This window comes from Anarrhichthys ocellatus, unplaced genomic scaffold, assembly GCF_004355925.1.
Source record: "Anarrhichthys ocellatus isolate YVR2014 unplaced genomic scaffold, GSC_Weel_1.0 scaffold25, whole genome shotgun sequence".
Classification (NCBI taxonomy): domain Eukaryota; kingdom Metazoa; phylum Chordata; class Actinopteri; order Perciformes; family Anarhichadidae; genus Anarrhichthys; species Anarrhichthys ocellatus.
Window position 1 is genome coordinate 4,002,106 of NW_022280055.1, and position 13,601 is coordinate 4,015,706.

The window sequence follows — 13,601 nt, forward strand, 5'->3', positions numbered from 1 at the left end:
CTTTAAATAGTGAACAGCAGCTCTGGTAAGTTAAATGTGTTTGTTTTTACATCTGCAGTAGCTTTAACTGACATAAATATTATTATTGAGCTTTACATGAAACAAATAATAACCCGTAGCTGTGGCGTCATAATGAGGTTATTAGGAGGTGGTTCAACTGTAGTAGAACAGTACTGAAGGCCCAGGTATAAAATACATATATGTATGTAAATATATATTACATTGTATTGAAAAGCACAAAGAAGCCATCAACATGTTTGTAGTATTCAGCTTCGCTCTGACTATCTGCCTTTACCGGAAACATAATAGCGATAGGCATCACGGACACCGAGTCCACTCGGTTTCCTGACTTTATGACTTTTTATTTTTGGGCGTCTTATCTCTCCACTGAAAGATTGACAAGGTTGCTCTTATCTGGCCGGGCTGTTGCTGCGGGACACGAGCATGATAGCAGAAATAAGAAAAGATAATTTAGCACAATTGCTCATCTTTATCACCTCTGCCGCCTCCACACAAAGATAACAAACAATATGGAACCGTCTGTTCAATCCATCCTTTATTGCTTTAGGACCGAGACCAATCAAGCCAAATATATTCCCTTTGTTTGTTTCGTGAGGTATTTCATATCCAGCATCTTCCGTTTTGCAGGAGGGATGCTACAGAGAGCGAACAGAAGATTGAGACACGCCTCCACCGGCTGCATCTGGAGGAGTGATTGCACACAATGCACGAACATAAAGTACAAACATCACTGTTTCTGTAAGCAGCCTTCTTCAGGAAGAGAAGTCAGGTGTTACCAATCCAGACTGGAGGCCAACTGAAGGCCGAACACCTGTCCACATTGTCCCGAAACGTAAGTGATTTACTGCAGTTATATCTTTGTTTTAAAAGCTACCTGTACTTACAGACACACGTGTCTAAATACACTGCAGGTTAAACATGTGTACACTTTATTTTTGGTCAGAAAACAGACTTTCAAGCCACAAAGGACGAGCATTATTTAGAGGTAAGATGAACGCAGTGGATGCAAAACAGTTGTGCTTTTGCGTTGACAGCCCTGTGAGATAAATCACCCGGCATGAGTTCATCCAGCAGAAACCGGCCTGCTCTCACTCTGCTGAGGGGATTTAACTCAACTCTTGTGTTCAGTAAGAGTTCAGACATATTCGTGCTCATAAAAAAAAACACCGTCTGTGCAGGGAATTATCAGAATTCTGCCTGTGCCAAGTGCAAGCTCCTTAATATTTAGCACAAAGTTTAAGTATGGCTACATAACAGTCGTTTTATGTTTCACACTTGTTCCACTTAGCATACAAATACATATCTGTTTTTAAATCTGCAGAACGGCAAAGCATCAACCACTGAAAAACAAGAACGTTCAAGATGACGTAAGATTAAATACTGTCGGACGCCCTGGTGATCATTTATATTGATCTAAAAGACAAGTTGTCCAAATTGTCAGGTTGTAACGCACAGTTCTGTTGATTACCACCAGAGGGCAGCAGAGGACCATAAGAACAGCAGCATGGCAGTTTTTCTCCTCCCAGAAAACGAGTACAACTACTATGGCGTTTATTTCCACTTAAAATCTTAATTACCCATTCAATATTTTATATTCGTAATCTTTTATGCATTTAAGAAAAACAGATTTCCTTGCTCCATTTAAAAAAACAGCTTCCACCTTCCTCCAGCCTCTTCCACACTCTAAAAGGTTATTTTATTTTTGGACAAAGCCTCCGCTTTGAATGTTTCAGCACTGCAGAGAAACAGACTCGAGCTGTGATACAAATCTGTTGCACTACATTTGCCTTCCCTGGTTTTACTTGTCTGAATTGTGAAATGTACCACGAGATTAAAAATACATTTAAAAAATCCCCACGAAAAAAAGGTTACTGTTGTGCAACTCAACTTGTGGTGACTGATGTTGGTTTGAATGTTTCAGCACCATGGAGAGAGGCACACAGACTCGCTGTTCAATAGTATGACTACATCTACAGGCAGACGATGTAAATGTTCACCGTCAGAGATATATTGTTTATATATTTGAGATATATTTAGAGTTTCTAAATGTATGAGTTGAGATCAAGAGGAGATTCAAAGAGAGTGTTGCTCTGTTTCAGCACCATGGACAGAAACGCTGACTGAGTTTGAATGTTTCACACGCAAAGAGAAACTTTCCAAATGTATGGTGGACTGGAGCTCAGTTCTACACAGTGTGACGTGTCTGCACGCTGTATGAACCCTTTCTGCCGTACAGCGCGTGCACCGATAAACCTGTTTAAATGCAGCTAATGTCTGTTGAATGGAGCTGGATGGCGCTCTCAAACTGACACGTTGATTCATTGCCAGCGATTTGTTTAATTGACGGCATAATGTTTGAGGGAAACGTGTCATCAATCCGGACATCGGTGTGAATGGCTGTTTATATGACAAAGCTGTGAGTCAGCACAACGGTGGAGGGGCCTCGGGGGACTCGCTCGCTGTGTTTTTATTATTTCTCTAATGATCCAAAGAGATGATGAACGATCCGTCGGCTGCAGAGCTGCCAGGTGACACACAGGGGAGTGTTTAGATGTATTTATGCATAAACAAAGCAGGGAAGAGCTCAAATTGAGCATGATTCAGCACATGACTGGCTGGTAAGCAGGGAAGCACATCGCGGACACGTAACCAATCCCTCACAGAGCCAGTGGAGGAATCAGAGTACATTTTAATGTGTTTTTGCTACTCGTACTTTGCTTGACTATTTCCATTTCATGCAATGTCATACCCTCCTTTTACTGCACTGCATTTATCGGACAGCTTTATTTACTTCGCAGATTACGATTCTTCATCCATGAAGGATGAAGTTTTCCTTTATGTGTTCTCAATTCTCCTTGAGCTAAATAAACTACTTGAAAGTAAACTACTCTAAAGTAAACTTCTTTTTAAGCTAATTAAAAAAAGCCTCTTGGATCAGCTGGAAAATGCATCTTCACAAAGCTGCCAACAGGGCTGCTTCTCTGAGCTTCTGTGTCTCTTTAGAGACACGTGGTTCTCACAGGACGGCGATGTAAGCACCATTACACATGTACAGCAGTAAAATGCAACGTACACATCAACATACACATTAACCAGAAACATCGTATGTAATTGTAAACCGCTGACGGGGAACATTTCACTGCACTATGAGTACTTTCTACTTTCCATACATTTTCCTGATAATACTTTTACCTGTAGTGGAGTATTTTCAAAGTGTGATAGCAGCCTATAGTTTTACTTAAAGCCACTACCAGGAGCTTTTTTCTTGTGCTGATTCTGGGGACCCCTGTGGACAACAGCGGTAGTGTTTCTGAGCGCCAGAGTCCCGTCAGAGAACCTCTCATTTCACAGCAGTGGGGTCTGACAGGCTGCCGCGTTAAGTCCTGGTTCTGGTTCTCTCGTGCCTCCCTTCCCTCCCTCCTGAACCGGCTTGATTTTGTCTGATTTCGGCGTAATCTGAACCAGCGGCACCGATGACGAGCATTGAGAATAACGATATAGAAACAGCCAGTCATGAAGACACATCATCATTGAGATGAAAGGTCCTCACAGTAACTTTAACTAAAGCATGTGAATACTTAAACCACCACTGAGCAAAGCTAATAGAGGCGCTCGTATCGATAGCTTTATTAGATACACCTGCTGGTTAATGCAAATATCTTCCCCGAGTCTCCTTTGAACTCTTCCTTTAATATCCTCCTTCCTCTCTTACTTCCACGCTTCACTTATTTCTCATTTCTCCCCGTTCTCCTTCCACTTTTCCCATTTTTCCCTCCCCCTCTCCTCTCCCCCCGTCCTTTCGTCTACCCGCCGAACAGCAGAGGACTCCGATTATACTCTGTTTAAACAAGAAGAATAGAGCGGAGCTTTGAATAGTAAACAACTTTCATTCAGCAGCAGCCGATTACAGAACAGGAGGACACAACCTCTGCTTCTGCATTCCTGAAAGTGTGTGTGTGTGTGTGTGTGTGTGTGTGTGTGTGTGTGTGTGAGAGAGAGAGAGAGAGAGAGAGAGAGTAAATGTGCTGAGCCACAATAACCCTGAAGGAGGAACTGTTTTTCTCTCTTATGCTCATCTTTTATTGAACAACAGAGACAAGATAGACTTCAGGGTTGTTCCTCATATTTAGTCTTTTTACTTCCTCGTTTTAATAATCTCATTGAAAAAGTTCTTCGACTTTCTTGTAAACAATTTGATAGATGTTTCAGTATGCGGCGCATCACTGCGCAGTGTATATGGACAATATGCTCGCTGCATTCGAGTCTGAATTGAATCCTCTCACCCACAAAACGGATGAAGTATTGTAACATGATTTTATGCCCTGTGATATATATCATCATACAGAATGCTGTCCTCCCCTCCACAGCCTCATTACTCTGCTGGATCTATTTCCTTTTGAGCTTTTATCTGATATTTTCCCATCTATTCAGCTTTCAAAGCCTCCATCACACTTCGCCGAAAGACAAATCCAATTCCTTTTTGTTTTTGCAAAACCACCTCTGGCAGCCTTTTGGAGGAGAAAGACAAAAGAAGGAAACGCAAAAGACGGACGGACAGAAAGAAAGCCAGAGGACAGAGAGACGGATAGGAAGAGGGCTTCTTCGTGCTACAATTTCAATATTTCAGGTCATGCAAAAGATCAGTTGTCTTGAGATGTTACCAAGAAAACAAAGTTTCCCAAAACACAAGAACACAGAGCAACAAACTGCAGTTGCAGCCCACGGCAGACATGTCAGATTAACTCAAGAAAAAAAGAGAGAAGCCATCCAAAAACACCAGTACGATCTCTGAATGAGAGTGGCATCAATTTTCTCATCTATTTCTCAGAAGTAAAGTGAGACAGGAGTATTTCCCAAGACGGTGAGCTACCAGTATTAATATAAACATAATCAGCAAAGCATCTCAGCAATATTACTCAAGTAATGTACTTTCCTAGCCATGGCAATATTATGTAATGACTTGTTGTTTCTCTTGTTCATTAGCGTGGTAGTCCAGGAGGACAGGCCTGTGTCGTGACACCAACGATCCCTCCTGTGTGGCAACCACAGAACAGCCAGTTCTCTCTGTGTCACGGGCTGAGCGACTCCTCGAGGTATCTGACCATCACACAGCACAACGATGTCTCATAACGCAGAGGCAGCGTTCGATCGTCAGAGGACCAGTGTGTAGGATGTAGTGGCTGAGATATGGGGCCGCTCTCATTTCTCGATGTTGTGCCATCTTGGTCTTTGGTTTGTGACCGCGAAAAATGATCTCAGCGCCCCGTCTGGAAGGACGTCCCAATTCCTACAATGTGCCTTGAGTAGCGAGGAGCTGTAAGCAAAGGAAACACCGGTGTACCCTTTTCACAAAGCTTTTTTGGCATCTGTGAGTTAAAAAGAGGACATAGGAATAAATATCATATTCCATTTCTGCTGTCAGATTCCCCGCTGGCCCTTTAAATTCAATACAAACACAGCGAATTGTAAAAACGGTGTCATCATACTCCCTAACTCAGTCTTTAATAATGATAGGTTTTATTTTCTGCTGCATGGTCAGTCTTTGTTCATTTATTGTTGCCTTTGATGGTCTTTTCATGTTTTGTAAGAAAAAATGTGAGAAGCGGCTCTGAAGCAACAAAAATATGCAGAAGTATCGACTTCAATACGCGGCCTGAGAACAGCAGTCAATAATCTCATTGTGCTTCTTGAATTTTGATTTCTGAGTCCCAGTGATCATTGTCTGAGGACTAACTTATTGTCTATGTCTTTTCCTCCACATTGGGACTGCAGCAGCTTCGGCAGGTGCACAACAGTCATCGGGTCAGTGTCCATTAGTCACAGCAGAGGACTCTGCAGCTCTGCAGAGCGTCACAGAATATACAGTATTCATAGGTTTTATTTCGTCGTTGCAGCTTTTCTGGCTAAATTACAAATTCAGCATGTTTCGTCTCAAAAAGGGTTCTTCATATTGATTCATTCAGTTCATCATTTACTGAAGAGGTTGGACCCCAACTTGCTAAATGTAGAAGAATATAAAGTTACACATCTTAAGACCTAATAGTCCTGTAGTGGGTTTGTCCACCACATCAGTAGATGGAATGAAAACCCAGATCCCGCTCATCTCCTCCTCTCATATTCTGGCAGGATAGCTGAGTCCAGGCACTTGATGCAGGTTCCTCAATGATAGAAGAGCCATCTTTCAAAGTTGGTGTCGACCTGGTTGTTCGCAGTTTCAATCAAATATCATCTTCATGGTGTCTTGTCCCAGTTAAGTCAAGCCATTGTCTATTTCAGAGTCCAGCGGATGAGGTTCCCAGCGTTTAACGTAATGTATTCTTCCTCAGGTCTCACAGCCTCGGCTCAGCCTAGAGCATTTCTCCGTCCAACATTTGAAAGGTAGAAGTATGGCAGTAAGTTTTGCATCCATTTTTCTTTGCTGCTTTTTGTTTTTGTCAAGCTGTCATTTCCCATCGTCCATATGGGCACAAACCAGCTCACAGGAAGACATTACAGTTGTAAAAATACTTGCCATTTGGCTTCAATATTTCGGAGAAATAAGTTTTAAATAAGCCTTTCTGCTCCATCTCTGCCAGACTTAAATAACAACCAACATTGTTATCTTAAACCTGATTGGTTAAGGACAATAAGTAGAGAGTTGTACTGCAGTGGTTGGTGCTGCTTGCTGGACCGTTTTTGACCCTAAATAAAGACAAACTAACTGTGCCTTTTATTGTTAATCATGGGGTTTAAAATGAGTGTAAAAACACCCCACATATTGAAAATAAGCACCAGAAGTTTTTCAAAAAGAAACATGGAAGTTCTCCAAAAATAAAAAACAACAACACATAAATAGCATAAGAAACTTGAGGTTTGCCACCGCTCTATAATTGCATGTTAAATCAGTACAGGCGACACTTCTACGCTGTGAATAATGGTGACAGTCTTCTGCACTTTACCAACAGTGAGGATGCAGAGAAAGAAGAGAGACGAGATATGGATTTACTCTAAAGCATTCTCCATAAGCTGGCAGGGGAGCAGAGGGATGACAGCAGTGACACAGTGTCTTTGAATTCATTTCCATACACACACACACACACACACACACACACACACACACGTTGACACAAGCACATACCCGCTGAATCCCTGAACAGGCCATACATACATATGCATGCTTGTCTGGCATTCTGTGTTCTTGAGGAACTTCTATAAGAGTTCCTGTCAGTGAAGTTCCTCCTGGGACGCCTGTACCTGTTCTGACTGGCCGACCTGGTTCTGACTTTGGGGCGTGGCCCCTTTTGAGCGACAGGTGGGTGCCATCTAGGATCGCTATAGGTGCTAGCTGTCTGCTCCGCTGCGTCACCTGAGCCCGCCTCAGCTCCACCGATGATGCACCGCTGTGCCCGTATTTGGAGTTTGGCTGTGTCGTCACTGCCAAGATGGCGACGGCCGGAGCAGACTACATGGCCTTACAGGTGGCTTGTTGAGTGGCTGAACAAGGTTTATTTCATCCGTTTTCTGACACAAACGCAATATTAAAGGACATTCGCATAAGTTGATAGAAAGTTTGACATTCTGAAAACTCATTTTATTGCTCCTGATACTGTCCAAGTTGTATCCTCTCAGCCTTATAACTGCCAAAACTGGTGTGACAGCAGTGTGATAAAATCCACTTTTGGGTTTAATCAATCTGCCTATTTCTGTGCCAAAAATGTATTGGCACAACAGCCATCCAGTGTGTGTATTTCCAACACGGTTATCTTTGTCAGGGTGGGAAAAGCCTCGTAAACAGCATTTAGACCATCACAAGCCATTAAACATCTCTCCTGAGAGCCAGACTCAAACACTAAAGCTCATCTTATGACACAGATTTCTTTGGTCTGAGATCTGATCTGATGGAAACATATTATCCCAACATTGATAAGAAACAGGTGAGCCGGTGATGTATGAATCATTTTTTACTGGAACTGCTGTTGTGATCTGACTGATATGCTTTGAATCTAATACTTTGTTTCCTTTTGTAAAACTTGCTCACACAGTAACTCTCTGCAAAGTTATGAAATTATGTTCCAATCTGATCGTTTTGCCCGTCGGTGTTAACGCCGCACTCCGTGTATTTCAGAGAGCGAGGAGAGATTAGATTGTTGTGGTTATTATGTTGTCAACTTTATTACTTTTCGTGTGAGCCACCGGGCTCACCTAATTGGATTGTGGTAGTCTGTATTCCCTCTGCAAGAGGAAGCTTAGACCTTTTAAAATATTCCAATTATTAAGCTTGAAGAAGTGAAGCAGAATGTGTGCCTCAATTTTATACCCGCTAAAAATAGAAACACAGATGGATGGCAAACGTGTGTGTGTGTGTTTGCAGTAACCGAATCAATCCCCAGTACACAATAGAGAGCAGTCCATCATTTAGCTGCACCAGACGCAATCAATTTTCCCACAGCTCAACCCCATTTTCATTCTTCTCTAAAATACCAGTGCTTTAATGTGTGTCAGAAATATACAAACACAGTGTTCGGAGTACGCACACATCGTATATCTTCATTAGCCTCGCTTTGCTCTGTCATGTTGCGATTAAAGAGCTGATCTCCAGAATGGAGTCGGCTAAAGCTGAGCCAGCACGTCCCTCTTCATTATTCATTAAGGGCAAGTCAAATGAGGATGTGCCCCATTTACAGATCATCACAAACAGTGATCACCCCTCACATATGCGCTCGCATCACACACACACAATCATAAGTGATTGATAAACTATAGCAAAGACCAAAGTAGAGGTGGGCGTTACGACGTGTCTGCTGATGGTGATGGATTTAACTGAGGTCACCGTTTCTTTTTCCATTTACTTTTTTTTTTTTTTTTTTTATCAAAATGATGCGATACGTCTGGGTTTTCAGTTATTCTGGCTGAATAAACCTCCATGTACTACTAAGTATGATAAAGGGGTATTTGCCCGACCTAAACAAGTGAGGCAAAGCCAACGAGAGTGATGGAGATGTCGGTCAAAACAGAATGACAAATATATCTAATTATCTTCATCTATAAATGGTTTCTAAAGTGGATCTTTAGAACATGTACTATATCTGTACCAAGATGTAAGATCCATAGACCCCCAATCTGAAGAGAGAGCAGTAAAACCTTTAGCCCAGTTCTTGCCTCACCATTTGGGGTATTGAGGTGCTTTTAGCGATGCTGCAAAATTTCAAACGTCAATTTGTTTATTATACTTGTGATATAAAGTAAAAACTCACATGAGTTGGCTTCAAAAAAAATCCCCGAGCAACATTTTTGCAGTGCTGTCAGTGGGTTAAACTGTCTTCTCCGTTTCAGAGCAGAACTGCATCCATTTTCGTAACACAACCTGTCAGCACGAAGATAACAACGCGTCAACATCCACAACCGTGTTAGTACTTCCAAATATAACTCTCATCGCTGGGGAGAGCGGAAATCAAAGTCTGCATTTGAATTCTCTCTGCTGCAAATGTAAGTTTAAAGTGAGCACGAGCTTCTCTGCATTTGTCACACACACACACCTTAACTAATACAGCTCCAATGCGCTGAGACCATCGAAATTGAAACCGTCAAATGTGGCTACAAGTTTAGTTTTTGCACCACGCAGACACAATGCCAGGCATGAAACCTAGGGTTTGTCTTTCAGCAGTTAAACTCAGACAACAGAAGGATGTAACCCTCACTCTCCTCTAACATTAGTAGTGGTGGAATTTGACTGTAGCCTACATTTACATTTACTTAAGTACAAGTTTGAGGTACTTGTACTGAAGTATTTCTATTTTACGCTATTTTCTACTTCCACTACATTTTGGAGACAAATCTTGTACAGCTTACTGCACTACATTGGCTTTGGTTACTTTGCAGATTTACATTATCAGTATGAAATACAAGTCGACTAATAAATGATGGCGTAGGTTACCAGCAGTATGTAAAGTAATTATTGGTAAACGGGATCTGCCCACTCTTCCTCATGACGGCGACACTGCTGCTAACGTTCCCCGTTCCATTTCCCTCCAACCAAACCCCGCAGCAGCTGCAGCTCCTGATGAACACAGCTGCTGCAGGGTTCGCTTCACGACCTCTTTCATGGTGCAGGGCTGCGGACCTGTGGCTCTGGGGAAACGCTGACACTCTCTATGTTTGTGTGTTCGCGTCTGAATCATGTCAGGTGATTAATGCCAACTCAGAAAGAAAGTTCTTAACCACAACATCTCTGCTCTGGTCCACACAGAATTAAGGCCGGTGCTCACAAACAAAACGACAGAACTTTAATACTCCTGTGACCACTTGTCGAGTTATGTTGGCCAACAAATGCATTACGTGGTATAATATTTCTGTATAAATATGAAGATAACAGGCCAATGTTGCCGAATTCTAAGATTAACAGAGGCCACAGTCTTGCAGGTCCTTTATTTGGCTCGACCTTGTGAGTCAGTCATTTGAAATCAGTCAGATATATCTCATGAAGGTGTCGAACACTTCACCAGAGAGAACAACTATAGTAATATAGTGGATGCATGGCGAGTGTCTTAAATTGCATCCATGTTTGCCTCTCTTCAGTATTTTCCTCGAGTCTCAGTCCCTCCCACCAGGGATGCATGGAGAGAAGAAGGAAACTGTGCGAGGAGGGGAAAACAACGAGGAAATCTGTTTTCAGAGAAATGAAAGGTCCTTTCCTCTGAAGAGTCACCTGAAGCGACGTCTGTGTCTGATGACGGCGACAGCTGATCACAGCTGGATCACAGCTGGATCAGCTGTCAGTCGGCTTCAACAGCTGTAGAGACTTTTGATGGTGTTTGTCAGCACACACGTGCACTGTTCTAACACTCACAATCAGCCTGCTGTGTAGCACCTGAAGGTGTAACCGCCTGTACCAGGTAGAGCGGTCCTGCTGTGGAGCCACCTCGTGTGGAGCATCCTTCTGTGGAGGATCCTTTGGTGTAGAAGGGCCTGCTGGACAGATCCCTCGGGTGCACCCTCAGATGTCGCAGTAACCATGCCTGCCGGTGAAAGACTGAGGGAGTTCTGACCGGAGCGAGAAGTTTCAAGTGATTCAAACATTCTTCATACATGCCGGTTGATGTGCAGAAGGAACTGTGTAGAATCATGAATCCAACGGTGATGATGATGTGCACATAAGCACAGGGGTTCTGTTATTTTACAACCGTGATGCTGGTTGCACAAAATGTAACTAGGCTCTCTGTGTATACGCTTATCTTGTGCGCAAGAATTAACCAAAATGTGGAAACGTTTTAATTTAATTGAGGCCACAAATTATATCTCAAGTGCACAGATTAGTAAACCGTGGCCTCAATTTGTGTCATTTTTCTCTCCGATTGAAAAGGAAAGAAAAAAAGTCAAATCCACGCTACATTGTCATCACTAAGCAGTGAGGACTCATTGATACCTTTTATCCATATTTTAACTAAATTCATTCTTGAGTGGGGACACTTTGTTGTAACAGCCTTTGTCAAACAGTAACTGACTGAACATGCAAACAGTGAAACATTTTATTCTTACAAGTTACAAAAAACAGAACCTGAAAGTCACCTTGTAATGAGAAGTGTACTTAAATTAAGTAAGTGCAATTAAACCATCTTTGTTCATTACTTATCTCTCGGCACAATGCCTTGCTGCAGGTGACAGTACTTCTTATCTGTAGTAGTCCAGACTTGATGCACATGGTCAGTTACTGTAATATGATTTTCTGTCCAAAGGCAGGATTTAATAAATGAAAGGACACAGGGCTGGTATTCTGTTCCTGTCTCTGCGAGATGACCAAATTTGTTGAAAAGCAGAGAAAGAGAGCCAAGGGTACTGCTCCCTCCGAGTGTATTTTAGTTTTATTGATTTACTGATGTGAGGAGAGAGGAACAAATGTCCCCTGGCAGTCCACCTCAATGACATACGCATGATGCCAAAAGGAAAGTGGCCTTCAGAGGGCCTGGGCTCACTAAATAATGGTTCTTCTCACTACAATAACCTCAGTGTATTGACCGATACTGATAACAGATGTTGGTGGAGTTTAATAGCCCAGCTCATTTACTATTGGATTTAGTGTTATTGGGTATGGAAATGTGTCATGCGCAATACTGTCTCCTTATACTTAAGCATAGTTGGCCAAATGTGATCTATATTCAAGATACCTCGGCCCAACAATGGGTCACATTCAGCATCTTTCAATCAATGATGCACTAGATTTGGCCTAAGTATACTCGTCTGTTCCCGGGGGCGGACACTGGCCAGAGGCTGGCACAACCTCAGCTAACTGGGGCTGAGTTTCACAAAGTTTGTAAAAATCTAATCAAATCTGTCAGCCATATATACAGTGAGAGCCAGACCCGGGTCACATGTGGTCTCTTGGTGCCAGAACAAAGACAAGTGTTCCATGATCAACTCGACTCTGATGGCTACCACAAAGTGGAAAGCAAAGATCAAGCAAATGTATCTTCCTTGGAGGCTGTATCTTTGGGACATGTTGGGAAATATGCTAATTTGCTGCTTTTTTTTTGCCAAGAGTTGGACAAAGAACGTCGACACTGACTCACAAGAAATTGTCACGGCCAGTGTTCGAATTGCACCATGGTTTTCGAGGGAGCCCTATTTTTGGGGGGTTGAGGGGCTACATGAATGCGCTCGCATGTGCAAAAAAACAACAACTATCAATATATTCCAGTTCATAGAGACGGTATAGAGCTTGGCTGCTAAAAGGATGGATGGCCACAGCAGGAATTGAGCTCCGTAGCTCCCCTGTGTTTTAAACCCTAGTTTTAGCACGAACTGTAACCATGCTAATGTGCTAACGGTTGTGTAATGAACATTACAGCCTCGCGGGATCACTATAGTTACAGTAAAATCTTTTACGCTCCATTAGGACTTGTTTGTTGTTTTGTGTGAGCTGGTGTTGGTAGGTGTATTTTTTTACTTTGGACAGATCCCGTCTTTATGCTAAGCTAAGTTAATCGCCTCCTGGCTCCATCTTTGCACGTAACACACAGACATGAAAATGGAATCATCCTATAGACGAGGAAGTGAAGGAATGTATTTCTCAAAATATCAAACTGTCTTCTCATGGGGCAGTAATACTCTTTAAACACACATTAGAATGTCAGCATGCTCATAATGATAGTCTTGGACATGTAGATGAAAAGTCAAGGGATCCACAAAATGATTTAAATTCCTCCAGTGAGGATCTATAAAAGAAGACATCAGGGAACAGCCAGGACGGGTCTTGTCTATAACGATAGTTTACGGCAGTATATCACCCTGACCAGAAAACATTCTGTCGTCAGCTATTGCTTCACTTTGTCCCTGAATGTTTTATTCTGCTTATAAACTGAGGCATTGTAGGCTTTGGTGGTAAATGATTGGAGACGGGGGGGGGGATTTGTCAGAGCTTATTGATGCCCTGCAGTGGGTAGATGCACCTAAAACAACAACTGAGCCTGTGTGATAACCTTGTATGCCTTAATGAATAATTTGAGCACCTGGGAGCTTAATCCCTTTATCGATGGACCCTGAGGCTCTTTCTTGTTTAACCTCATATTAGATGCACTCTGTGAATACTTACCATTGCTTTCTCCAAT